The sequence below is a fragment of the Eurosta solidaginis genome, chromosome 4 (genome assembly GCF_040869045.1).
Source record: "Eurosta solidaginis isolate ZX-2024a chromosome 4, ASM4086904v1, whole genome shotgun sequence".
NCBI classification, from domain to species: domain Eukaryota; kingdom Metazoa; phylum Arthropoda; class Insecta; order Diptera; family Tephritidae; genus Eurosta; species Eurosta solidaginis.
In genome coordinates, this window is record NC_090322.1 from 203405471 (window position 1) to 203432854 (window position 27384).

At 36.0% G+C, this 27384-nt stretch overlaps 1 protein-coding gene across 4 annotated transcripts in view; it reads right to left on the minus strand.

Moving 5' to 3' along the window:
• The window catches only part of kairos, a 546037-nt gene that overhangs the window by 359242 nt on the left and 159411 nt on the right, over positions 1-27384 (minus strand). For all 4 annotated transcript variants that reach the window (XM_067784589.1, XM_067784588.1, XM_067784587.1 and 1 more), the window contains exon 2: positions 3070-3155. The gene's annotated coding sequence lies outside the window, so the exon portion shown is untranslated. The remainder of the gene's footprint in view (positions 1-3069; positions 3156-27384) is intronic.

Below are 27384 nucleotides of genomic sequence, written 5' to 3' on the forward strand. Positions count from 1 at the left end.
CATATTGTACAAACAAATTCTAGAGTCACCCCTGATCCACCCTTATGGCGAAATACTCATTAACACCTTTCATTTGATACCCATAGCGTACAAACAAATTCTAGAGTCACCCCTGATCCACCCTTATGGCGAAATACTCATTAACACCTTTCATTTGATACCCATATCGTACAAACAAATTCTAGCGTCACCCCTGGTCTACCTTTACGGCGATATCTCGAAAAGGCGTCCACTTATAGAACTAAGGCCCACGCCCTTTTAAAATACTCATTAACACCTTTCATTTGATACCCATATCGTACAAACAAATTCAAGAGTCAGCCCTGGTCCACCTTTATGGCGATATCCTTAAATGGCGTCCACTTACAGAACTAAGGCCCACGCCCTTTTAAAAAACTCATTAACACCTTTCATTTGATACCCATATCGTACAAACAAATTCTAGAGTCACCCCTGGTTCACCTTTATAGCGATATCTCGAAAAGGCGTCCACCTATAGAACCAAGGCCCACGCCCTTTTAAAATACTCATTAACACCTTTCATTTGGTACTCATATCGTACAAACAAATTCTAGAGTCACCCCTGCTCCACCTTCATAGCGATATCTCGAAAAGGCGTCCACCTATAGAACTAAGGCCCACGCCCTTTTAAAAAACTCATTAACACTTTTCATTTGATACACATGTCATACAAACACATTCCAGGGTTATCCTAAGTTCATTTTCTTACATAGTGATTTTCCCATATTTTGTCTCCATAGATCTGAACTGAGTAAGTAATGTTCGGTTACACCCGAACTTAGCCTTCCTTACTTGTTTTTACTTGATTTGGTAGACAGCAGATTTTCGACTGTAAACCTTCGCAAATAGGATAAGATGCCGAGAAAATAAAATAAAGGGAGAAAAAATTCCGTTAGGTGGCGCACGCATCGAAATATTTAGATAACAATTTGGAAATTTGATGTTTTGAGGTCGATTTTAAAGTAACTTCTCATTGAGCTACAAACATGAAACCTCAGAGACAGGTTAAGACACCGTAACAAAGGAACAAAAGGAGAAAAAATGCCGTTAGGTGGGTTTAGCTTCTCGATGAGCTAGAGGCTAAAAATTTAGAGCTTAATTCAGAGATCGATGACAGCCGATGACACAATACAAAAAGTTTCGCTACGGGGCGCACGGACCGAGATATTTAGAAATATGAAACGGAACGGAGGGAATTTTGGGATTGATTTTTATGTAAGTTCTCATTGAGCTACAAACGTAAAACTTAACAGATAGGTTAAGACGCCGAGAAAATGTAAGAAAAGGAGAAAAAAGTCCATTAGATGGCGCACTGGTCGAAATAATTGGACAAAATCAGCGAAAAATGTCTCCTTATATAAATAAATATTCTTGATAAACTTTGATTTTAAAATTTTGACATAGAAATTGCAAAATTTATTTATGAGAAGTAAAAATAAAAAGGTGGAGCGCAAGATTGACTAATAATATCTCCTTCCCTACCAACTTTCCAATCCAAGTAATGTGCGCTCCACTGTTATATTTTTACTTCTCATAAATATTTTTGCAATCTCTATGTCAAAATTTAAAAATCAAAGTTTAGCAAGAATATGTCTTATTTAAGGAGATATTTTTCGCTGATTTTTGTCCATTTATATAAAGGAAGTGCTTAAAATTTCTTTATTTTATTTTTATTTGCCTATTTAGCTAATCCAGAGAAAGTGTAACTTACGGCGCGGTTAGAAGGCTTAGAATATACCCACGGCAGGTATGATTTTGGTAAGAGCGACTATATGATTCAAAGGGATATGTAGCGCAACTTTTTCAAGGGTCTTCTGCCACAATATAATGCTTCTACAGCACAACTGCTACACCACATTTCCGGTGCTACAACAGCAGCAACAACAATAGCACGTTTGTTAAGGCCGACGATACGATATTATTAGCCTACTCCAATATAGAAACAAAAGAGAACCTTGGCCTAAAATCATTTTGGAGTCTATCGCGCCTTACATTTATTTATTTACTATCGAAATACAATTTAAGGCTGAATTATTGGTTTTTAATCGGCTTGTTATCGCTGAGTCATTGGATTCTTTTTGGTTTTTATCGGCTCGCTATCGATTGATTACATATGTTTCATCGATTTTATATTGAAGTTAATGGTTTCTGCTTCATAACAAAACCTATGGTTCGTCGATAAAAATCGATAACACATCATTTGAAAATTGGTAGTACTCCAATAGCAAATCGATAACTTTTAACAACTGATCGATAGCTTTTGAAACCAAATCGATAATTTTTCAATAAAAAATTTTAAACATTTCAAAAACACGCCGAAATCAAATTGGTAACTGTCGATAATTTTTTGTATGGCGAACCGATAACTTCTTCATAGCTTAGGTGTGCTAATTTTTAATGTATAATCGATTCTTTTTGATGATGACTTTCGGATAAAAAATCTAAAGCTTTTCAAAAACAAATCTATAGCATTACGATAGCAAAACTTTTTGATTACAAATCGATAACTATTTAAGCACATAATCTACAAAGTTATTTGGAGTACTGTAACAGGTTAAACTGCTACCTATCTAGAATCAACCCCGACATATAAAACATGTATCCTGCTTGTAACGTGTCCCCACATGACACCAACCATCTCTTTAATTGTATTGTGGACCAACGCATATAACACCTCTCTCATTATGGTCCACCCCTGTTGAAACAGCAAGTTTCCTTGGACTCCCGTTAGAGAATATTGATGACAATTTGTGATCGGTCGCACCTATTGAATGGGGCGAAGCACTGCTACAACAAAAACAACAAAGTTTTAATAACAAAGCGATACATTTTCGTTAACCAACCGATAACTCATTGACAACTAACACTTACAACATCGAGGTTGGCATCCTTAGTTGCGAGTCGTGCATACAGTTTTGTAAACGATTCTAGTAAAATTTTAAATCTATAATATTACAACCAAATTTGCTTTAACAGTTTTAGACTTGAAATTCGTTTCATGATTATTTCTAAATTATTCAATCAAAATAACAATGCATTGTTACTTACCCTCAATTTAATGCTTTATTTCGTTGCTGCAGTCTTCATTTTTCTTCTCAATTGAAAACTTGTAGAAACAAATGTTAAACGCACGTCTGAAAAAGAAAAATTAAGACGTACATAAGTACGATAAGCAAAAGATACACTCACAAATGCTTGAATAAATTATACCGGTCAGAGTTATTTGGCACTTTCAAGTAACTAAACACAACAAGCGACTAAAAACCCCTGTCACTACACAGCTTAAGACTAACTCAAACAAACAAACATACGTCAAACACAGAAAACACAAAGAAAAATTGACACTTTGAAGCCACAGAATACCTGTTGAGACATAAAGCTGCTGTTAACTGTTGCTGAAAACTTTCGGATCAATATAACTTACATATTGGCCACAGATTGAACAGTGGGTTAACACTTTACTTACATAACATACACACATACATACAAATATACACGCGCATATTCATATCAATGCTATGTGAGAAGGTGGAAAATGTTGTACATATGTATGTACTTTGATGTACAGTTACAATTTTCTTGCTCGTATATTCTGCAGGAAGTGCACTACATTCGAATCTCTACAAGCACCACACTTTGACACTGTAAGCTTAAGAATACAATTGAAACGAGCTATAAACGGAATCAAAGAAAATGATGTCAAACGTGGAATATAGAGTTAGTAGTAGTGTTTTCATTAATTTCTCTATCACACAAGTAAACTCATTCAATCTGTTCGACAGTGCGTATGAGTAACTAACTTCAATTTTATGAACTACAGAATTGCGTTCGTTTATTTGTGTGCGTCACTAAGCGAAGGGCTAGTAATTGGATGAGTGGCACCTGCAGTTATGTGCACAAGTAACGCGCTCAAATCCCTTTTCAACGTCGACTATTTTCAATTTTCCTTATTTTAACTTGTTCGTGCTATTTTTCGGGTGGTTGGTATTTTAAATTTTTGGTTGGGCTTCAACCACAACATTCATTGAACTCATAAGCCTTACTTCACTTCATATATTTATCTCACCCGCACTTTCTAAGTTTAAATCGCCTGGCCCAGATGGCATATTCCCGGCCATGCTACAAGTTTCAAGTCGAGCGGTCGTGGAATGGCTTAAAATAATATTCGATGGGTGCATAAGACTGAGTCATGTACCGCACTCTTAGAGAACTACTCGTGTAGCTTTCATACCAGAAGCGCGGAAGATCGGTAATGTGTATCCCAAAGACTATAGACCCATTACCTTAACATCATTTCTGCTCAAAACCTTTAAGAGGCTGATAGATGTGTACATAAAGTCCAACGTGGATGAAAATCTGCTCTCCACAACAAAACACGCGTACGCCAAAGGCGAGTCGGTAGACACCGCATTGCATAGGGTGGTAGCAAGCATAGAGAAAGCCCAGGAATATAAGGAATATGCTCTAGGAGTCTTCTTAGACATTGCCCCGGCTTTAAATAATGTTTCTAAATAGTCGATTATGGATGGTCTTAGTTGCATTAAAGTATATCCAGCCTTAACGAGATGGATCGGCTGCATGTTAAATTGCAGGAAGATTACATCACAATGGGGATTGTACGAGGCCACGAAATCAATGGACAGGGGCACGCCGTAGGTAGGGGTGCTATCACCTCTTCTGTGGACGCTGATCATCAACCAAGTGTTCAGGCAATTCGATGAGGAACCCGTAAAACTTACGGCTTACGCAGATGACGTTGCAATTGTCATAAGTGGAAAGTGTCTCCCAACGGTTAGCTCTTTGATGGACCGGGTGCTTCGACATAGTCATACCTGGGCATCTAATATCGGGTTGAAGGTCAACGCGGAGAAGACGGATATGGTCTTGTTTACAAAGACGTACGAGGTCCCAAATTGGCCTAAGTTAGGTGGGGTAACCCTACAGGAGAAACCTTGCACAAAATATCTAGGAATCATCCTAGACAGTAAGCTGTCATCGAAGCTCAACGTGGAGGAAAGGGTGAAGAAGGCTTCAACGGCACTTTATGCATGTAAAAGAATGCTGGGGTGTACGTGGAGCCTATCGCCCCTTTCTCATTGGGTTTTTACAGCGATTGTAAGCCCTATTCTATACTATGGAGTTCTTGTTTGGTGGAAAGCCACACAAAAAACAACCTACTTCAAAAAATTAGAGGGGGTATGCATAGTTAGCATATTTGTGTGGGTCCGTATCCTAGCGAATCCTGTTAGCATATGTTTATGCAATACATCAGGGCTGAAGAGAAGTATACCTTTCCACTTCTTTACTCTTTCAGCATACAGGGAGTATTTATTTCTGGTATTAGCTGCCTACTACAATTGTTATGAATTTACATAAAATAATAAAGCACACATTTTATTAAGAAAATCAAGTTATATTATTATTGATGTGTATGACGAAGTCTAAACAATCAAGCGTTATGACTTGAGTTGATATGAGCGCAATCAGACAAAAAATCAGTTAACGGATATGAATGAAATCAGAATAACCAAATTTAAAAATAAGTAAAGCAACTATTTTTTTGGCATTCCTTCCGGACTTTGTCATCATTATTTCGGGATTATTTTCAGAATATTTTAAGTATCATTCCAAGATGCTAGGGGAACTATTTGAAGATTTTTTCGGTATAGTTTCAATATAGTTGCGGAAATTCTCTAGAGCTGTTTTAAGATCATATAATAAAATATTCTAAACGAAAATTTCGCCAAATATGCGTACAAAATTCAATTCAATTTACAGAACAATAACCTAAATTATCAACAAACAAAACAGAAAAACTAATGCAACATTCATTCGATATCGGGCGTTACAACGTACGCCGCGTATAGCTAGTACAATTTATAGACAACAAAGTTCCGCTAGGTGGCTTGCTAATTGAAATAACTACAAATCCCTAAAAAACGAGGGGAATCTTGCGATCGATTTTTGAGTAACTTGCCGGGGAGCTAGAGACTTGAAACTTGGGCCGTGGGTCAGAAGCCGGTGAGAATGCAATATTTTATCAAAAAAATTCCGCTAGGTGGCGCATGGATCGAGATATTGAGAAAGCTAGTTTTAAGTTGGGAATCTTGCAATCGATTTTTAACTAACTTCCTGGATATCTAGAGACTTGAAACCTGAAATATAGTTTAAAACTCGGTGACAGTGCAATGTTTGATCAAAAAATTTGAGCTACGTAACGCACAAGTCGAACTATTTAGAAGATTAGGCCATACCTTCATCGCTAGCCTCCTGAGTGTTGCAGGCGCTGTAGAATTCCACCTTGTTGAAGGCCCAACTCAATGCACGTCCTTGCATACTTTTAGGCGTACGGGACTTTCTCCACGATTATTTTAGACTTTCAGGCGTATTTGAATTTTCAGCTGTGCAAATTAAGTAGCTAACATACGAGGTGGAATTCTCTTATTATAATGCGAGGTGGAATTCTGTGTTTTGTTGCGTAAATTCCACGAATTCTCTAAATCTTGCTATTTTGAACAAATAATTAAATATAAGAATTTTCACTTAGCAATTACTTAAATAAAATGGCGGCCACCGTGGTGTGATGGTAGCGTGCTCCGCCTATCACACCGTATGCCCTGGGTTCAACTCCCGGGCAAAGCAACATCAAAATTTTAGAAATTAGATTTTTCAATTAGAAGAAAATTTTTCTAAGCGGGGTCGCCCCTCGGCAGTGTCTGGCAAGCGCTCCGATTGTATTTCTGCCATGAAAAGCTCTCAGTGAAAACTCATCTGCCTTGCAGATGCCGTTCGGAGTCGGCATAAAACATGTAGGTCCCGTCCGGCCAATTTGTAGGGAAAAATCAAGAGGAGCACGACGCAAATTGGAAGAGAAGCTCGGCCTTAGATCTCTTCGGAGGTTATCGCGCCTTACATTTATTTATTTTTTTAATTACTTAAATTACTAATCAGGCAGTACTAAAAAATTTTAAATAAAAAGATGATAACAATTTTTGTTGTTATATCGGCCTACTGATTTGTAATATCCCGAGTTAATATCGAGCTCAAGGCCTAACAATAATTATTTTATCATTATTATTGTTATAATATATTTTTTCTTAATTGAAAATATTTTTAAATTAGAATAGAAAAAAGAAAATATAAAAAGATGATAAAAAAATTTTAAGGACTACCTTTATATAAATGGACCAAAAAATAGAAGGCAATTTTTCCTTTAATACAGACATAGTCTTTTTGAATTTTGACTAAAAAACTTTAACAATAGCTCTTGTAAAAGAATTTTGGGATTTAAAATTATAAAGGTAGAGCGCGTGTTTAAATTTTAAATATTCAACTAGTTAATTCCAATTACATGGTTTGCCTTAAATTGAAAGATTCCGCTCCACCTTTATAATTTTAAATTCCAAAATTCTTTTACAAGAGCTATTGTTAAAGTTTTTGAGTGAAAATTCAACAAGACTATGTCTGTATTAAAGAAAAATTGCCTTCTATTTTTTGGTCCATTTATATAAAGGTAGTCCTTAAAATTTTCTTATCATCTTTTTATTATTTTTTATTTTAATTTGTTTTATTTCAAAATGACTCAACCCTGCCTAGTAGTCCGTAGTCCGTTCAACTCAGTTCAATTCCATTTGTGGCAATAGTCACCTATTTCTGAAAGGTTATTATGTATTATTCCTTTCGAGCATGCATTGAAAAGTGTTTTTTCTCTCTCGTCAGCTTTCTTCATATTCCCCTCTGTTCATACTTCCTCTAGCTCTTCCTCTCTATCACTGTTCTTCTTCTCTTGTTCACTCCCTCTACCTATAAATCTCCCGTATTCATATAAAACAATCTACCCAAATATAGGCAATACGAAATAAATAGATTTTGACAATGACATTTTGAAAATTTATATCGCCGGAAGGTGTGGACACACCCTCATTCCACAAATTTTAAGGCGCTCGTAAAGAACACAACTTAATTTGTCTATTTTTCGGCTTTGATATATTTCTTTGTCTCAAAATGCCCACCTCTCCCAAGCCTGTTTCACCACTCCCAATCCTTCCACTTTTCCTTCTCATTATCATTCACTTTCCACTGTTTTCCTATCACTTTAAAAATCGAAAATCAAATGCCCCAAAATTACTTTTGGATGCAAAAACATACATACATATGTACCTATGTATCATTATTATCTGTGTACATTTTATATACCCACATACATGGGATATCCTTTTGGTATAACGCCTTTGATGGTCGCCGTCTAAATTAAATTCAATATATTCATGGCATGGAGTTTGTGCTTGCGCTAGATTTATTTAAAATTTAAGCTGTTATCAGTTGCTAACCCCTTCCAATTCCCTTTGCACTTGCTGGTCAAATAATATGGTGCAAAAACATATGCATATATGGAAATATGTTTGTTGAGGATTTAATGCTTATTTATATGCAAATATTCACAAACAAACGTTCATAAATGCAAACAATAGCAATAAATTGAATAAAACCAATTATTGAGTGAGTGGGAGGCATAAATATAGTTGGTTGATGTGTTACACATTTTTAATGTACTGAACTTTTACAATTTTTAAAACCACCGCTGATGTTAAATATGTCTACTAGGATGGGTAGAACAAAAATTTTTTGATTCCTTTTGTTTTTTGGAAAATGTTGTTCAGAACATCCAGAAAGTTGGCCGTAAAAATGCCAATGTTTTATGTCGTTGTTAAAGTGTGCATCTTAGCGACTCTGGTTTTTCCATATAAATCGTGTGTGATATTTTCAAGTTTTTTAAAGTTTATCAGATCTCTACCCTTTAAGACACATGCATAACTCCAGCAATACATATTCTTATAGAAAATTGAATGGTCTACAAAAAAGATCGTGCAGTGATTATTCGAAGTTAAAGTTCAGTCACAAATTGTATGTAATTGCCCATACGATTTTGTATGAAAGAACTAAAGTCGGGATGAGGCACCTCTAAGCAATAAAATAAAAGGCTGATATTTTGTGAGGCTATCTTTTTGGATGTCCCGAATAATATAGTTTTCTATAAAGAAAGAAACAAAAAAAACTGTGTTGGCCCACCCTAATATTAACGTTATGTGTATATGCATTAGACAGTATCGAAAAAGAAGTATACAATTAAACAATCTTTTAAATTTTGTAACGAAATTTAAGTAAATAAAATAATTTTTAAACGCATTTTAAGTTAAACGGGTTTCTTAAAAACAATACTTACATTAAACAAGTAAGGAAGGCTAAGTTCGGGTGTAACCGAACATTACATACTGAGCTGAGAGCTATGTAGACAAAATAAGGGAAAATCACCATGTAGGAAAATGAACCTAGGGTAACCCTGAAATGTGTTTGTATGACATGATTTTCAAATGGAAGGTATTAAGGAGCATTTTAAAAGGGAGTGGGCCATAGTTCTATAGGTGGACGCCATCTAGGGATATCGCCATAAAGGTGGACCAGGGGTGACTATAGAATTTGTTTATACGATATGGGTATCAAATTAAAGGTATTAATGAGGATTTTAAAAGGAAGTGGCCCTTAGCTGTATATGTGAAGGCGTTTTCGAGATATCGACCAAAATGTGAACCAGGGTGACCCAGAACATCATCTGTTGTGTACCGCTAATTTATTTATATATATAATACCACGAACAATATTCCTGCAAGATTCCAAGGGCTTTTGATTTCGCCCTGCAGAACTTTTTCATTTTCTTCTACTTAATATGGTAGGTGTAACACCCATTTTACAAAGTTTTTTCTAAAGTTATATTTTGCGTCAATAAACCAATCCAATTACCATGTTTCATCCCTTTTTTCCTATTTGGTATAGAATTATGGCATTTTATCATTTTTCGTAATTCTCGATATCGAAAAAGTGGGCGTGGTCATAGTCGGATTTCGGCCATTTTTTATACCAATACAAAGTGAGTTCAAATAAGTACGTGAACTGAGTTTAGTAAAGATATATCGATTTTTGCACAAGATATAGTGTTAACGGCCGAGCGGAAGGACAGACGCTAGAATGTGTATAAAATCTGGGCGTGGCTTCCACCGATTTCGCCCTTTCTCACAGAAAACAGTTACTGTCCTAGAATCTAAGCCTCTACCAAATTTCACAAGGATTAGTAAATTTTTGTTCGACTTATGTCATTAAAAGTATCCTAGACAAATTAAATGAAAAAGGGCGGAGCCACACCCATTTTGAAATTTTCATTTATTTTTGTATTTTGTTGCACCATATCATTACTGGAGTTGAATGTTGACATAATTTACTTATATACTGTAAAGATATTAAATTTTTTGTTAAAATTTGACTTACAAAAAATTTTTTTTAAGTGGGCGTGGTCGTGCTCCGATTTTGCTAAATTTTTATTATGTATATATATAGTACTAGGAGTAACGTTCCTGCCAAATTTCGTCATGATATCTTCAACGACTGCCAAATTATAGCTTGCAAAACTTTTAAACTACCTTCTTTTAAAAGAGGGCGGTGCCACGCCCATTGCCCAAAAGTTTACTAGATTTCTATTCTGCGTCATAATTTCAACTCACCTACCAAGTTTCATCGCTTTATCCGTCTTTGGTAATGACCCAGGAACAAACGTACCAAATTTCATCAAGATACCTCAAAATTTACTCAAGTTATCGTGTTAACGGACGGATGGACGGACATGGCTCGATCACATTTTTTTTCGATACTGGTGATTTTGATATATGGAAGTCTATATATATCTAAGCTAGATACTAAAAGCTATAAAATATTTAGGTAGGTCCTAGGTACTACTCTTCACACTCCTCATCAATCTAGGACGTTGATTGGACAAATAAATAAAAGCGTGGTTCACGTCATATTTCTATTGATAACAACATTTCTATTGTCAATAACTCATATCTTTACAAATAATATTTTCATATATGTATAAGTAAGACGAACTGAACCTTAATCAGCATCTGCTACGCCTCACGTTTGTAGAAATTTTACGCGGCCAATGCTTTTATTTAATTGTCTAATCAACGCCCTAAATTGATGAGGAGTGTGAAGAGTAGTAACTAGGACCTACCTAATTATTTTCTAGCTTTTAGTATTATTATCAATTAATGTAAGTATTGTTTTCGATAAAACCATTTGGCTTAAACAATTGTTGTTATAAATTTTTTTTTGTATGCGCTTTGACCTGTCTAATGTACATTAGGCACGTCTATGCCACTGACTTAAACTGTCAATAAAACTGATCTTGCTTTATATAAAATATATAAACCTTTGAGGCCCTTGGCAATTAAAATAAATTATTGATCAACAATTTCATAGTTGGTTATGGTTTAATGGATTAATGGTGTTTTTTTTTTTTTTGTGAAGGTTGCAAAGCAAAAAATTTGCGTACGTACATACGTATGTCAGTGTGTGAGTGTGACCAATAAATATGATGTGGCTAAATTGAAAATGAAAATTTGTTGATTAATAAATTGTAGATACACTAACGGTCATTTGCGATTAAATAGAGCATATGCAAACAGAAATTTTTAACATGCATTTGTGTCAATATTAATTTTTTTTAATTTAATATTTATCAAGTTTTTCTTCTGCTTGACTAACGGAAATGAGTTTTTATCTTTTACACGTGTCATATATTTGGTAAATACAGCACAAACCGTTAACTTTTTGGTTACTCGTGTGTTTAAACAAATACAGTAGCGAGCAATAAAATAACAGCACCAATTTTTATCCAGTCAGCTTAATCCTTTTTATTTTAAAAAATTTGAGGAAAACTTCTATGAATCGAAACTATGGCAACCAATCTTAAAAACAAAAAAATTCAATCAAATTTTACGCAAATTTCAAACGTTTTTTTATACTCAGCTGAGCAGAGCTCACAGAGTATATTAACTTTGTCCGCATAACGGCAATCCGTAATGGCATAAACAAATCGAGATAGATATAGACTTCTATATATCAAAATGATCTGGGCGAAAAAAGAAATTCATTTAGCGATGTCCGTTCGTCCGTCCGTAAACACGATAACTGGAGTAACTTTTGAGGTATCTTGATGAAATTTGGTATGTGGGTTTCTGGGCGCTCCGATCCCTATTTAAAATGAACGAAATCGGACTGCAACCACGCCCACTTTTTCGATATCGAAAATTTCGAAAAACATAAAAAGTGGGATAGTTCATTACCAAAGACGGATAAAGCGATGAAACTTGATAAGTGGGTTGACCTTATGACTCAGAATAGTAAATTAGTAAAATTTTGGACAATCGGCGTGGCACCGCCCACTTTTAAAATAAGGTAATTTAAAGGTTTTTCAATATGTAATTTGGCTGTCATTGAAGATATAATGTTGAAATTTGGCGGAAACGTTACTCATATTACTATATGTGTGCTAAATAAAAATTAGCAAAATCGGATAGCGAACACGCCCACTTTTAAAAAAAAATTGTTTCATCAAATTTTAACAAAAAACTTGATATCTTTACAGCATAAAAGTAAATTATGTCAACATTCGACTCCAGTAATGATATGGTGCAACAAAATACAAAGATAAAAGAAAATTTTAAAATGGGCGTAACTCCGCCCTTTTTCATTTAATTCGTCTAGAATACTTTTAATGCCTTAAGTCGAACAAAAATTTACTAATCCTTGTGAAATTTTTTAGGGGCATAGATTCTATCGTCATAGACTGTTTTATGCGAAAATGGGCGAAATCGGTTGAAGCCACGCTCAGTCTTATACACAGTCGACCGCCTGTCCTTCCGCTTGGCCGTTAACATAATAACTTGAGCAAAAATCGATATATCTTTACTAAACTTAGTTCACGTACTTATCTGAACTCAATTTATTTTGGTATAAAAAATCGGACTATAACCACGCCCACTTTTTCGATATCGAAAATTACGAAAAATTAAAAAAAAATTCCATAATTCTATATCAAATACGAAAAAAGGGATGAAACATGGTAATTGGATTAGTTTATTGACGCAAAATGTAACTTTAGAAAAAACTTTGTAAAATGGGTGTGACACCTACTATATTAATTAAGTAGAAGATAATGAAAAAGTTATGCAGGGCGAAATCAAAAGCCCTTGGAATCTTGCAGGAATACTGTTCGTGTTATTATATATATAAATAAATTAGCGGTACACAACAAATGATGTTCTGGGTCACCCTGGTCCACATTTTGGTCGATATCTCGAAAACGCCTTCACATATACAGCTAAGGGCCACTTCCTTTTAAAACCCTCATTAATACCTTTAATTTGATACCCATATCGTACAAACAAATTCCAGAGTCACCCCTGGTTCACCTTTATGGCGATATCCCGAAATGGCGTCCACCTATAGATCTATGGCTCACTCCCTTTTAAAATGCTCTTTAATACCTTCCATTTGATAATCATGTCATAAAAACACATTCCAGGGTTACCCTAGGTTCATTTTCCTAAATGGTGATTTTCCCTTATTTTGTCTCCAAAGCTCTCAGCTGAGTATGTAATGTTCGGTTACACCCGAACCTAGCCTTCCTTACTTGTTAAAGTTTTTTATTGTTGTGGCCACCATTGTTGGTCGCTATTATTATTGCTAGTATTTATTCTTATTATACTCAGCTGAGCAGAGCTCACAGAGTATACTCATTTTGTTCGCATAACCGTACCCTATAACGGCATAAACTAAACGATATAGATATAGATTTCTATGTATCAAAATGATCGGAGAGAAAAAATTAATTCATTTAGCCATGTCCGTCCGTCCTTCAGTCTGTCCGTAAACATGATAACTTGAGTAAATTTTGAGGTATATTAATGAAATTTGGTATGTAAGTTCCTGAGCACTCATCTCACATCGCTATTTAAAATGGACGATATCGGACCATAACCACGCCCACTTTTTCGATATCGAAAATTTCGAAAAACCGGAAAAATGCGATAATTCATTACCAAAGACGGACAAAGCGATGAAACTTGGTTGGTGGGTTGACCCTATGCCGCAGAATAGAAGATTCGTAAAATTTTGGACAATGGGCGTGGCACCGCCCGGTTTTAAAAGAAGTTAATTTAAAAGTTTTGCAAGCTGTAATTTGGCAGCTGAGTATGTAATGCTGGGTTACACCCAAACTTAGCCTTCCTTACTTTTTTTGTTTTTTTTTTTTTTTTTTTTTTTTTTGAATATGCAGTTCTGTGCCCCACAAAATTTAGAACAAGTATTAAGTTATAGGAGTCTCAAAATCAGGCTGATTTTTTACCATTTTTTCCGAATGCTGTTTCAGACTTTCTTCCATCCAATTTTTATATTGAAGAAAATCTGAGGCAACTTCGAAAAAAAAATTTCAAAACTATGAGAATTTTGATAGACCTAAAACTCGTGCCTTGTTAGTTTCATTTCCGAGTTCGAACTTTCTGTCATATTTTCTCGAATTTCGAAAATGTTTATGAGGTTGGTTTTGCAAAGTTACAGTTATAAAACTCATAGGAATCTTTTTTAAATTATAGAAATAAAAAGGGGATTCAGCCACGTCTTGCCTTAGTTGTTGTAAACTTCATTCCAATTGCCTTCCTTGAATATTTTATTCTTTTGTACAGCACATACTTTGTAGATATGTAATCATGTGTTAATCAAGTTATGCTTTTTGTTAGTGGCGGTTTCAAAGAAACTGGTATTTGCTTTTGTTCTATTTATAGAAATACAAAGAATTTACCAATACCAAAATAGACAACATTTCCACTTAATATGCTATCCACTCAGCGGTACCTTTGGCTGGCAGAAGACTTGCTTGTCGAGGTGCAGGGATATTTTGAGTACAATACCTGCTGTCACATCTCAAGAGTTGGTTCTCCACATCTTTAATATATATGATGGATGTTATGGTGCGATAGAGTTGCGACAATGGTTGCCGATGAAGGTCAGTTCTTTATAGAAGCACGGAGATCTGCTAAAGGCTTATGGGCCTTCTCATATACTGACACATGAGCACATGGGGCTACTGTTGTGCCTTTAGGGTGCAATCCCCCTTCTGCCCACGGGTAGACTAACGATGTCCAGCGGGTAAAACTCGACCCACATCATATAGCTCAGGTATAGTTAAATCCTTTTTATACTCAGTTGAGCAGAGCTCACAGAGTATATTAAGTTTGATTGGATAACGGTTGGTTATACATATATAAAGGAATCGAGATAGATATAGACTTCCATATATCAAAATAATCAGGATCGAAAAAAAATTTGATTGAGCCATGTCCGACCGCCCGTCCGTCCGTCCGTCCGTCCGTTAACGCGATAACTTGAGTAAATTTTGAGGTATCTTGATGACATTTGGTATGTAGGTTCCTGAGCACTCATCTCAGATCGCTATTTAAAATGAACGATATCGGACTATAACCACGCCCACTTTTTTGATATCGAAATTTTCGAAAAACCGAAAAAGTGCGATAATTCATTACGAAAGACAGATAAAGCGACGAAACTTGGTAGATGAGTTGAATTTATCACGGAGAATAGAAAACTAGTAAAATTTTGGACAATGGGCGTGGCACCGCCCACTTTTAAAAGAAGGTAATTTAGAAGTTTTGCAAGCTGTAATTTGTCAGTCGTTGAAGATATCATGATGAAATTTGGCAGGGACGTTACCCCTATTACTATATGTACGCCTAATAAAAATTAGCTAAATCGGAGAAGGACCACGCCCACTTTTAAAAAAAAATTTTTTTTAAGTAAAATTTTAACAAAAAATTTAATATCTTTACAGTATATAAGTAAATTATGTCAACATTCAACTCCAGTAATGATATGGTGCAACAAAATACAAAAATAAAAGAAAATTTCAAAATGGGCATGGCTCCGCCCTTTTTCATTTAATTTGTCTAGGATACTTTTAACGCCATAAGTCGAACAAAAATTAACCAATCCTTTGGAAATTTGGTAGGGGCATAGATTTTATGATGTTAACTGTTTTCTGTGAAAACGGGCGAAATCGGTTGATACCACGCCCAGTTTTTATACACAGTCGTTCGTCTGTCCTTCCGCATGGGCGTTAACACGATAACTTGAGCAAAAATCGACATACTTAATGAACTTAGTTCACGTACTTACTTGAACTCACTTTACCTTGGTATGAAAAATGAACGAAATCCAACAATGACCACGCCCACTTTTTCGATATCGAAAATTACGAAAAATTAAAAAAATGCCATAATTCTATACCAAATACGAAAAAAGCGATGAAACATGGTGAGGTAATGGGATTGGTTTATTGACGCGATATATAACTTCAGAAAAAACTTTATAAAATGGTTGTGACACCTACCATATCAAGTAGAAGAAAATGAAAAAAGTTCTGCAGGGCAAAATAAAAAACCCTTAAATTCGTGGCAGGTATTATATATATAAATAAATTAGCGGTATCCAACAGATGATATTCTGGGTCACCCTGGTCCACATTTTGGTCGATATCTGGAAAACGCCTTCACATATACAACTACCACCACTCCCTTTTAAAACTCTCATCAATGCCTTTAATTTGATACCCATATCGTACAAACTCATTCTAGAGTCACCCCTGGTCCACCTTTATGGCGATATCTCGAAAAGGCGTCCACCTATAGAACTAAGCCCCCACGCCCTTTTAAAATACTCATTAACACCTTTCATTTGACACCCATATCGTACAAATTTATTCTAAAGTCACCCCTGGTCCACCTTTATAGCGATATTTCGAAACAGCGTCCACCTATAGAATTAAGGCCCACTCCCTTTTAAAATACTCATTAACACCTTTCGTTTGATGCCCATATTGTACAAACAAATTCTAGGGTCACCCCTGGTCCACCTTTATGGCGATATCTTGAAACGGCGTCCACCTATGGAACTAAGGATTACTCCCTTTTAAAATACTCATTAACACCTTTCTTTTGATACCCATATTGTACAAACAAATTCTAGGGTCACCCCTGCTCCACCTTTATGGCGATATCTCGAAAAGGCGACCACCTATACAACAACCACCACTCCCTTTTAAAACCCTCATTAACACCATTCGTTTGATACCCATATCGTACAAACACATTCTAGAGTCACCCCTGGTCCACCTTTATGGCGATATTTCGAAACGGCGTCCACCTATAGAACTAAGGCCCACTCCCTTTTAAAATACTCATTAACACCATTCGTTTGATACCCATATCGTACAAACAAATTCTAGGGTCACCCCTGCTCCACCTTTATGGCGATATCTCGAAAAGGCGACCACCTATACAACAACCACCACTCCCTTTTAAAACCCTCATTAACACCATTCGTTTGATACCCATATCGTACAAAAACATTCTAGAGTCACCCCTGGTCCACCTTTATGGCGATATTTCGAAACGGCGTCCACCTATAGAACTAAGGCCCACTCCCTTTTAAAATACTCATTAACACCATTCGTTTGATACCCATATCGTACAAACAAATTCTAGGGTCACCCCTGCTCCACCTTTATGGCGATATCTCGAAAAGGCGACCACCTATACAACAACCACCACTCCCTTTTAAAACCCTCATTAACACCATTCGTTTGATACCCATATCGTACAAAAGCATTCTAGAGTCAACCCTGATCCACCTTTATGGCTATATCCCTAAATGGCGTCCACCTATAGAACTATGGCCCACTCCCTTATAAAATACTCTTTAATGCCTTTCATTTGATTCACATGTCATACAAACACATTCAACGGTTTCCCTCGGTTCATTTTCCTACATGGTTATTTTCCCTTATGTTGTCACCATAGCTCTCAACTGAGTATGTAATGTTCGGTTACACCCGAACTTAACCTTCCTTACTTGTTAAATAATAAATTCAAAGAATTTTAAACGTTAAATCCTTTCGGTGAATTTGGAAATCGAGCAAAACTCGTGGCTGCAGGAAATTATGCAAAAGTTTCTGCAAAAGAGAACAAATATTAAACAACGAAGCAACTGGCAGTAGTGCTCCCAACAACGTTGCTACTAAAATTGTTGCTGTAGCCTCTAGTGCTGCCTCAACCAAATTCCCTGGAATAGAAAAGGATAAAGAGCGAGCACAGAAGTGCGATGAAAAAAACGTGATTTTAAAGCCAAGTAGCGTGAAAGTGTGGAGGCGGTGGCGTCCATCATAAGAACCAGCATACCAAAACTATTTCCCTAATGTCGTAATAGTCTATTACAGGGTGCAAGAAGGAGGGCTTAATATCCAGGATTGTCAATGGCCGTGCATAGCAACCACACCGCATAACACACATTCTACTGTACATTATTTGTTAAAAACGCTCAATATGAGCATTCATATTCCAGGAAAATTTTAATTCCACAACTGTAACACCCCAATCAGTTATGCATACATTTAGGCTTGAAATTGAAAATTAAAAACGTTGCTTGGGTAAGTGTTTAAATTATGCTAATAAGAACAAATGGATATGAGCTAATTTTGGTTTGAATAAGAATAGATACTAACATATATGCTAGTTTATTCAAAATAATTCTTTTAAATATATATGTGAAACGCCAAAATGTTGTTATGTAGTCGTGCATTTTTGAACCAAATTTATGTGGTACTATCTGATGAATTCGCAGAAATGCTTTCGATACAATAACAAGCAAACGCAAACCACGAACATTTAATTAGCTAAGTACACAAAACTCTGCCTACCACTAGATTTTTTAGTCTCTACAATGAAGCAATATATTTGCATGAACGGCAAATTTGATAGCAGAGCGAGTATAATATTAAAATCGCAGAGAAGAGCACTTCGGATCCACATCTGCTGAGCATTATATGACGGACCACAGACTCCTATCATTCATATAATTTGCTTACAATTTCACGCCATAGTTGACTGAGATCTTTTGACAGATCAAGGGCCACCAGCTCTACCCTAATTTGCTGGTTTACCATTTTTGTTTTCCTGGAATGTCAGAGAATTACATTCCCAGGCTTCTAACTCCTTCATGGCCAAGTTGTTTTTACATCAACATAGCAATGTGGTCTTTTTTGGCTAATTAGGAGGACTATGTCTTGTAGACGGCTTTCTTTCAATGATAGTTGTGGTCGCAGTAGAAGTATACGAAATGTTAGTTTTATGTACATGAGCTTGTTAATCACAAATTTTTCGCAGAAAACTCTCGCACATTTTATGGGATCCAATGAAGAACTTTATGGTTGATCATAGCTTACTAAACCAGCCGACAACTTGAATTGTTACGCTTACTCCATCCATTTGGCTCGCTTGTGTGGCCATACCCATCCGCTGCGGATTTTGAACTCTTTGGAGCCAGCCCAACAAAATGTTTTGAGTTAATGAGGGTTTGGTGTTCAAAAGTGATGAAATCAGCTGGTAAATCTAATGAGGGGCGAAGGGAAAGCATCGATCGCGAGTACAGGTAGACCTGCGCTGATAGAGGAAGTATCTGTCTACACCATTTTCCGTTGTAAATGAGAAAGCTTTATGTGGAAATGAGAATAGTTACTTTAAAATGAGAAAGCATAGTTTGAAAATGGGAATACGTACTTGAAAATGAGAAAGCGTAATTTGAAATTTGTAAATTGTAAATGAGATTAGCCAGTTGTAAATTAGAAAGCGTCAAATGTAAATGCGAAAGCGTTATATGGAATTGAGAATAGTCAATTGTAAATGCGAAAGCATCACTTTGATATGAGAATAGTCACTTGTAAATGAGAAAACTTCAAATGAGTTTTCGAAAGGGTCAATTGTAATTGAGAATGTTCAGTTGTAAATGAGAATAGTGAGTTGTAAATGAGAATAGTGAATTTTAAATGCGAAAGCGTCATTTTTAAATGAGAATAGTTAATTGTAAATGTAAAAGCGTCATATGTAAATGAGAATAGTCACTTGTAGATGAAAATGCGAAAGCGTCATTTTTAATTGACAATACGTAGTCAATTGTAAATAAGAAGGTATCACTTAAAAATGGGAAAGTGTCATATGGAAATGATAATAGTCAATTGTAAATGCGAAATCATTATATAAAAATGAGAAAAGTAAGTAAATTTTGAATGAGAAAGTATTAAATGAAAATGCGAAAGACTTCTTTGTTATTAAGAACAAATAATAATAAGTATAATGTAGTGGTTTCCTCTCATTACCCATTTCCCACCACTGGTCAAGAACTTGGACTTCTCTTCAAAATATGCATAAAGAATCCGAAGTCCAAGGGACACAATGGTATTAATCAACAAAGTCTTATTAGTACCTAGTGTTATTTTAGTGAAGTAAGTACATAGTGGTTAAATACCATCCTAAAAGTTAACCACGGGTTTAAGTTATTTAAGCAATTACACAGTTTGGATCTGTTTTCTCATTTACAAGTGACTATTCTCATTTTAATATGACACTTTCTCATTTTCAAGTGAGACTATCTTATTTATAATTGAGTACGTATTCTCAATTACAAATGACGCTTTCGCATTTTCATTTTATGCTTTCTCATTTACAAGTGACTATTCTCATTTACATATGACGCTTTCGCATTTACAATTGACTGTTCTCATTTACAAGTGACTATTCTAAATTACAATTAACGCTTTCGAATTTCCAAATGACGCTTTCTCATTTACAAGTGACTATACGCATTTCCGTGTAACTCTTTCGTATTTACAATTGACTAACCTCATTTGTAAATGACGCTTTCGCATTTCCAATTCACTATTCTCATTTGCAACTGATTATTCTCTTTTACAAATGACTAATCGCATTTCCATGTAACGCTTTCGCATTTACAATTGACTATTCTCATTTCCAAATGACGTTTTCGCACTTACAATTCACTGTTCTTATTTACAACTGACTATTCTCATTCACAAGTGACTATTCGCATTTACATGTGAAGCTTTCTTACTTGCAATTGACTATTCTCATTTTCAAATGACGCTTTCGCATTTACAATTCACTATTCTCATTTACAACTGAATGTTCTCAATAGCAATTGACGCTTTCGAAATTTTATTTACAGTTTTCTCATTTACAAGGGACTATTCTCATATTAAAGTGACGCTTTCGCATTTACAATTGACTATTCTCATTTCCATATGTCGCTTTCGCATTTATATCTAACGGTTTCTCAATTACAACTGGAAATGGTGTAGTTGGTTACTCATGTTTCTTACACAATTTGGTACATTTATACTTTATGCTTTTAAACCTTCCATTTGATAATCATGTCATAAAAACACATTCCAGGGTTACCCTAGGTTCATTTTCCTAAATGGTGATTTTCCCTTATTTTGTCTCCAAAGCTCTCAGCTGAGTATGTAATGTTCGGTTACACCCGAACCTAGCCTTCCTTACTTGTTAAAGTTTTTTATTGTTGTGGCCACCATTGTTGGTCGCTATTATTATTGCTAGTATTTATTCTTATTATACTCAGCTGAGCAGAGCTCACAGAGTATACTCATTTTGTTCGCATAACCGTACCCTATAACGGCATAAACTAAACGATATAGATATAGATTTCTATGTATCAAAATGATCGGAGAGAAAAAATTAATTCATTTAGCCATGTCCGTCCGTCCTTCAGTCTGTCCGTAAACATGATAACTTGAGTAAATTTTGAGGTATATTAATGAAATTTGGTATGTAAGTTCCTGAGCACTCATCTCACATCGCTATTTAAAATGGACGATATCGGACCATAACCACGCCCACTTTTTCGATATCGAAAATTTCGAAAAACCGGAAAAATGCGATAATTCATTACCAAAGACGGACAAAGCGATGAAACTTGGTTGGTGGGTTGACCCTATGCCGCAGAATAGAAGATTCGTAAAATTTTGGACAATGGGCGTGGCACCGCCCGGTTTTAAAAGAAGTTAATTTAAAAGTTTTGCAAGCTGTAATTTGGCAGCTGAGTATGTAATGCTGGGTTACACCCAAACTTAGCCTTCCTTACTTTTTTTGTTTTTTTTTTTTTTTTTTTTTTTTTTGAATATGCAGTTCTGTGCCCCACAAAATTTAGAACAAGTATTAAGTTATAGGAGTCTCAAAATCAGGCTGATTTTTTACCATTTTTTCCGAATGCTGTTTCAGACTTTCTTCCATCCAATTTTTATATTGAAGAAAATCTGAGGCAACTTCGAAAAAAAAATTTCAAAACTATGAGAATTTTGATAGACCTAAAACTCGTGCCTTGTTAGTTTCATTTCCGAGTTCGAACTTTCTGTCATATTTTCTCGAATTTCGAAAATGTTTATGAGGTTGGTTTTGCAAAGTTACAGTTATAAAACTCATAGGAATCTTTTTTAAATTATAGAAATAAAAAGGGGATTCAGCCACGTCTTGCCTTAGTTGTTGTAAACTTCATTCCAATTGCCTTCCTTGAATATTTTATTCTTTTGTACAGCACATACTTTGTAGATATGTAATCATGTGTTAATCAAGTTATGCTTTTTGTTAGTGGCGGTTTCAAAGAAACTGGTATTTGCTTTTGTTCTATTTATAGAAATACAAAGAATTTACCAATACCAAAATAGACAACATTTCCACTTAATATGCTATCCACTCAGCGGTACCTTTGGCTGGCAGAAGACTTGCTTGTCGAGGTGCAGGGATATTTTGAGTACAATACCTGCTGTCACATCTCAAGAGTTGGTTCTCCACATCTTTAATATATATGATGGATGTTATGGTGCGATAGAGTTGCGACAATGGTTGCCGATGAAGGTCAGTTCTTTATAGAAGCACGGAGATCTGCTAAAGGCTTATGGGCCTTCTCATATACTGACACATGAGCACATGGGGCTACTGTTGTGCCTTTAGGGTGCAATCCCCCTTCTGCCCACGGGTAGACTAACGATGTCCAGCGGGTAAAACTCGACCCACATCATATAGCTCAGGTATAGTTAAATCCTTTTTATACTCAGTTGAGCAGAGCTCACAGAGTATATTAAGTTTGATTGGATAACGGTTGGTTATACATATATAAAGGAATCGAGATAGATATAGACTTCCATATATCAAAATAATCAGGATCGAAAAAAAATTTGATTGAGCCATGTCCGACCGCCCGTCCGTCCGTCCGTCCGTCCGTTAACGCGATAACTTGAGTAAATTTTGAGGTATCTTGATGACATTTGGTATGTAGGTTCCTGAGCACTCATCTCAGATCGCTATTTAAAATGAACGATATCGGACTATAACCACGCCCACTTTTTTGATATCGAAATTTTCGAAAAACCGAAAAAGTGCGATAATTCATTACGAAAGACAGATAAAGCGACGAAACTTGGTAGATGAGTTGAATTTATCACGGAGAATAGAAAACTAGTAAAATTTTGGACAATGGGCGTGGCACCGCCCACTTTTAAAAGAAGGTAATTTAGAAGTTTTGCAAGCTGTAATTTGTCAGTCGTTGAAGATATCATGATGAAATTTGGCAGGGACGTTACCCCTATTACTATATGTACGCCTAATAAAAATTAGCTAAATCGGAGAAGGACCACGCCCACTTTTAAAAAAAAATTTTTTTTAAGTAAAATTTTAACAAAAAATTTAATATCTTTACAGTATATAAGTAAATTATGTCAACATTCAACTCCAGTAATGATATGGTGCAACAAAATACAAAAATAAAAGAAAATTTCAAAATGGGCATGGCTCCGCCCTTTTTCATTTAATTTGTCTAGGATACTTTTAACGCCATAAGTCGAACAAAAATTAACCAATCCTTTTGAAATTTGGTAGGGGCATAGATTTTATGATGTTAACTGTTTTCTGTGAAAACGGGCGAAATCGGTTGATACCACGCCCAGTTTTTATACACAGTCGTTCGTCTGTCCTTCCGCATGGGCGTTAACACGATAACTTGAGCAAAAATCGACATACTTAATGAACTTAGTTCACGTACTTACTTGAACTCACTTTACCTTGGTATGAAAAATGAACGAAATCCAACAATGACCACGCCCACTTTTTCGATATCGAAAATTACGAAAAATTAAAAAAATGCCATAATTCTATACCAAATACGAAAAAAGCGATGAAACATGGTGAGGTAATGGGATTGGTTTATTGACGCGATATATAACTTCAGAAAAAACTTTATAAAATGGTTGTGACACCTACCATATCAAGTAGAAGAAAATGAAAAAGTTCTGCAGGGCAAAATAAAAAACCCTTAAATTCGTGGCAGGTATTATATATATAAATAAATTAGCGGTATCCAACAGATGATATTCTGGGTCACCCTGGTCCACATTTTGGTCGATATCTGGAAAACGCCTTCACATATACAACTACCACCACTCCCTTTTAAAACTCTCATCAATGCCTTTAATTTGATACCCATATCGTACAAACTCATTCTAGAGTCACCCCTGGTCCACCTTTATGGCGATATCTCGAAAAGGCGTCCACCTATAGAACTAAGCCCCCACGCCCTTTTAAAATACTCATTAACACCTTTCATTTGACACCCATATCGTACAAATTTATTCTAAAGTCACCCCTGGTCCACCTTTATAGCGATATTTCGAAACAGCGTCCACCTATAGAATTAAGGCCCACTCCCTTTTAAAATACTCATTAACACCTTTCGTTTGATGCCCATATTGTACAAACAAATTCTAGGGTCACCCCTGGTCCACCTTTATGGCGATATCTTGAAACGGCGTCCACCTATGGAACTAAGGATTACTCCCTTTTAAAATACTCATTAACACCTTTCTTTTGATACCCATATTGTACAAACAAATTCTAGGGTCACCCCTGCTCCACCTTTATGGCGATATCTCGAAAAGGCGACCACCTATACAACAACCACCACTCCCTTTTAAAACCCTCATTAACACCATTCGTTTGATACCCATATCGTACAAACACATTCTAGAGTCACCCCTGGTCCACCTTTATGGCGATATTTCGAAACGGCGTCCACCTATAGAACTAAGGCCCACTCCCTTTTAAAATACTCATTAACACCATTCGTTTGATACCCATATCGTACAAACAAATTCTAGGGTCACCCCTGCTCCACCTTTATGGCGATATCTCGAAAAGGCGACCACCTATACAACAACCACCACTCCCTTTTAAAACCCTCATTAACACCATTCGTTTGATACCCATATCGTACAAAAACATTCTAGAGTCACCCCTGGTCCACCTTTATGGCGATATTTCGAAACGGCGTCCACCTATAGAACTAAGGCCCACTCCCTTTTAAAATACTCATTAACACCATTCGTTTGATACCCATATCGTACAAACAAATTCTAGGGTCACCCCTGCTCCACCTTTATGGCGATATCTCGAAAAGGCGACCACCTATACAACAACCACCACTCCCTTTTAAAACCCTCATTAACACCATTCGTTTGATACCCATATCGTACAAAAGCATTCTAGAGTCAACCCTGATCCACCTTTATGGCTATATCCCTAAATGGCGTCCACCTATAGAACTATGGCCCACTCCCTTATAAAATACTCTTTAATGCCTTTCATTTGATTCACATGTCATACAAACACATTCAACGGTTTCCCTCGGTTCATTTTCCTACATGGTTATTTTCCCTTATGTTGTCACCATAGCTCTCAACTGAGTATGTAATGTTCGGTTACACCCGAACTTAACCTTCCTTACTTGTTAAATAATAAATTCAAAGAATTTTAAACGTTAAATCCTTTCGGTGAATTTGGAAATCGAGCAAAACTCGTGGCTGCAGGAAATTATGCAAAAGTTTCTGCAAAAGAGAACAAATATTAAACAACGAAGCAACTGGCAGTAGTGCTCCCAACAACGTTGCTACTAAAATTGTTGCTGTAGCCTCTAGTGCTGCCTCAACCAAATTCCCTGGAATAGAAAAGGATAAAGAGCGAGCACAGAAGTGCGATGAAAAAAACGTGATTTTAAAGCCAAGTAGCGTGAAAGTGTGGAGGCGGTGGCGTCCATCATAAGAACCAGCATACCAAAACTATTTCCCTAATGTCGTAATAGTCTATTACAGGGTGCAAGAAGGAGGGCTTAATATCCAGGATTGTCAATGGCCGTGCATAGCAACCACACCGCATAACACACATTCTACTGTACATTATTTGTTAAAAACGCTCAATATGAGCATTCATATTCCAGGAAAATTTTAATTCCACAACTGTAACACCCCAATCAGTTATGCATACATTTAGGCTTGAAATTGAAAATTAAAAACGTTGCTTGGGTAAGTGTTTAAATTATGCTAATAAGAACAAATGGATATGAGCTAATTTTGGTTTGAATAAGAATAGATACTAACATATATGCTAGTTTATTCAAAATAATTCTTTTAAATATATATGTGAAACGCCAAAATGTTGTTATGTAGTCGTGCATTTTTGAACCAAATTTATGTGGTACTATCTGATGAATTCGCAGAAATGCTTTCGATACAATAACAAGCAAACGCAAACCACGAACATTTAATTAGCTAAGTACACAAAACTCTGCCTACCACTAGATTTTTTAGTCTCTACAATGAAGCAATATATTTGCATGAACGGCAAATTTGATAGCAGAGCGAGTATAATATTAAAATCGCAGAGAAGAGCACTTCGGATCCACATCTGCTGAGCATTATATGACGGACCACAGACTCCTATCATTCATATAATTTGCTTACAATTTCACGCCATAGTTGACTGAGATCTTTTGACAGATCAAGGGCCACCAGCTCTACCCTAATTTGCTGGTTTACCATTTTTGTTTTCCTGGAATGTCAGAGAATTACATTCCCAGGCTTCTAACTCCTTCATGGCCAAGTTGTTTTTACATCAACATAGCAATGTGGTCTTTTTTGGCTAATTAGGAGGACTATGTCTTGTAGACGGCTTTCTTTCAATGATAGTTGTGGTCGCAGTAGAAGTATACGAAATGTTAGTTTTATGTACATGAGCTTGTTAATCACAAATTTTTCGCAGAAAACTCTCGCACATTTTATGGGATCCAATGAAGAACTTTATGGTTGATCATAGCTTACTAAACCAGCCGACAACTTGAATTGTTACGCTTACTCCATCCATTTGGCTCGCTTGTGTGGCCATACCCATCCGCTGCGGATTTTGAACTCTTTGGAGCCAGCCCAACAAAATGTTTTGAGTTAATGAGGGTTTGGTGTTCAAAAGTGATGAAATCAGCTGGTAAATCTAATGAGGGGCGAAGGGAAAGCATCGATCGCGAGTACAGGTAGACCTGCGCTGATAGAGGAAGTATCTGTCTACACCATTTTCCGTTGTAAATGAGAAAGCTTTATGTGGAAATGAGAATAGTTACTTTAAAATGAGAAAGCATAGTTTGAAAATGGGAATACGTACTTGAAAATGAGAAAGCGTAATTTGAAATTTGTAAATTGTAAATGAGATTAGC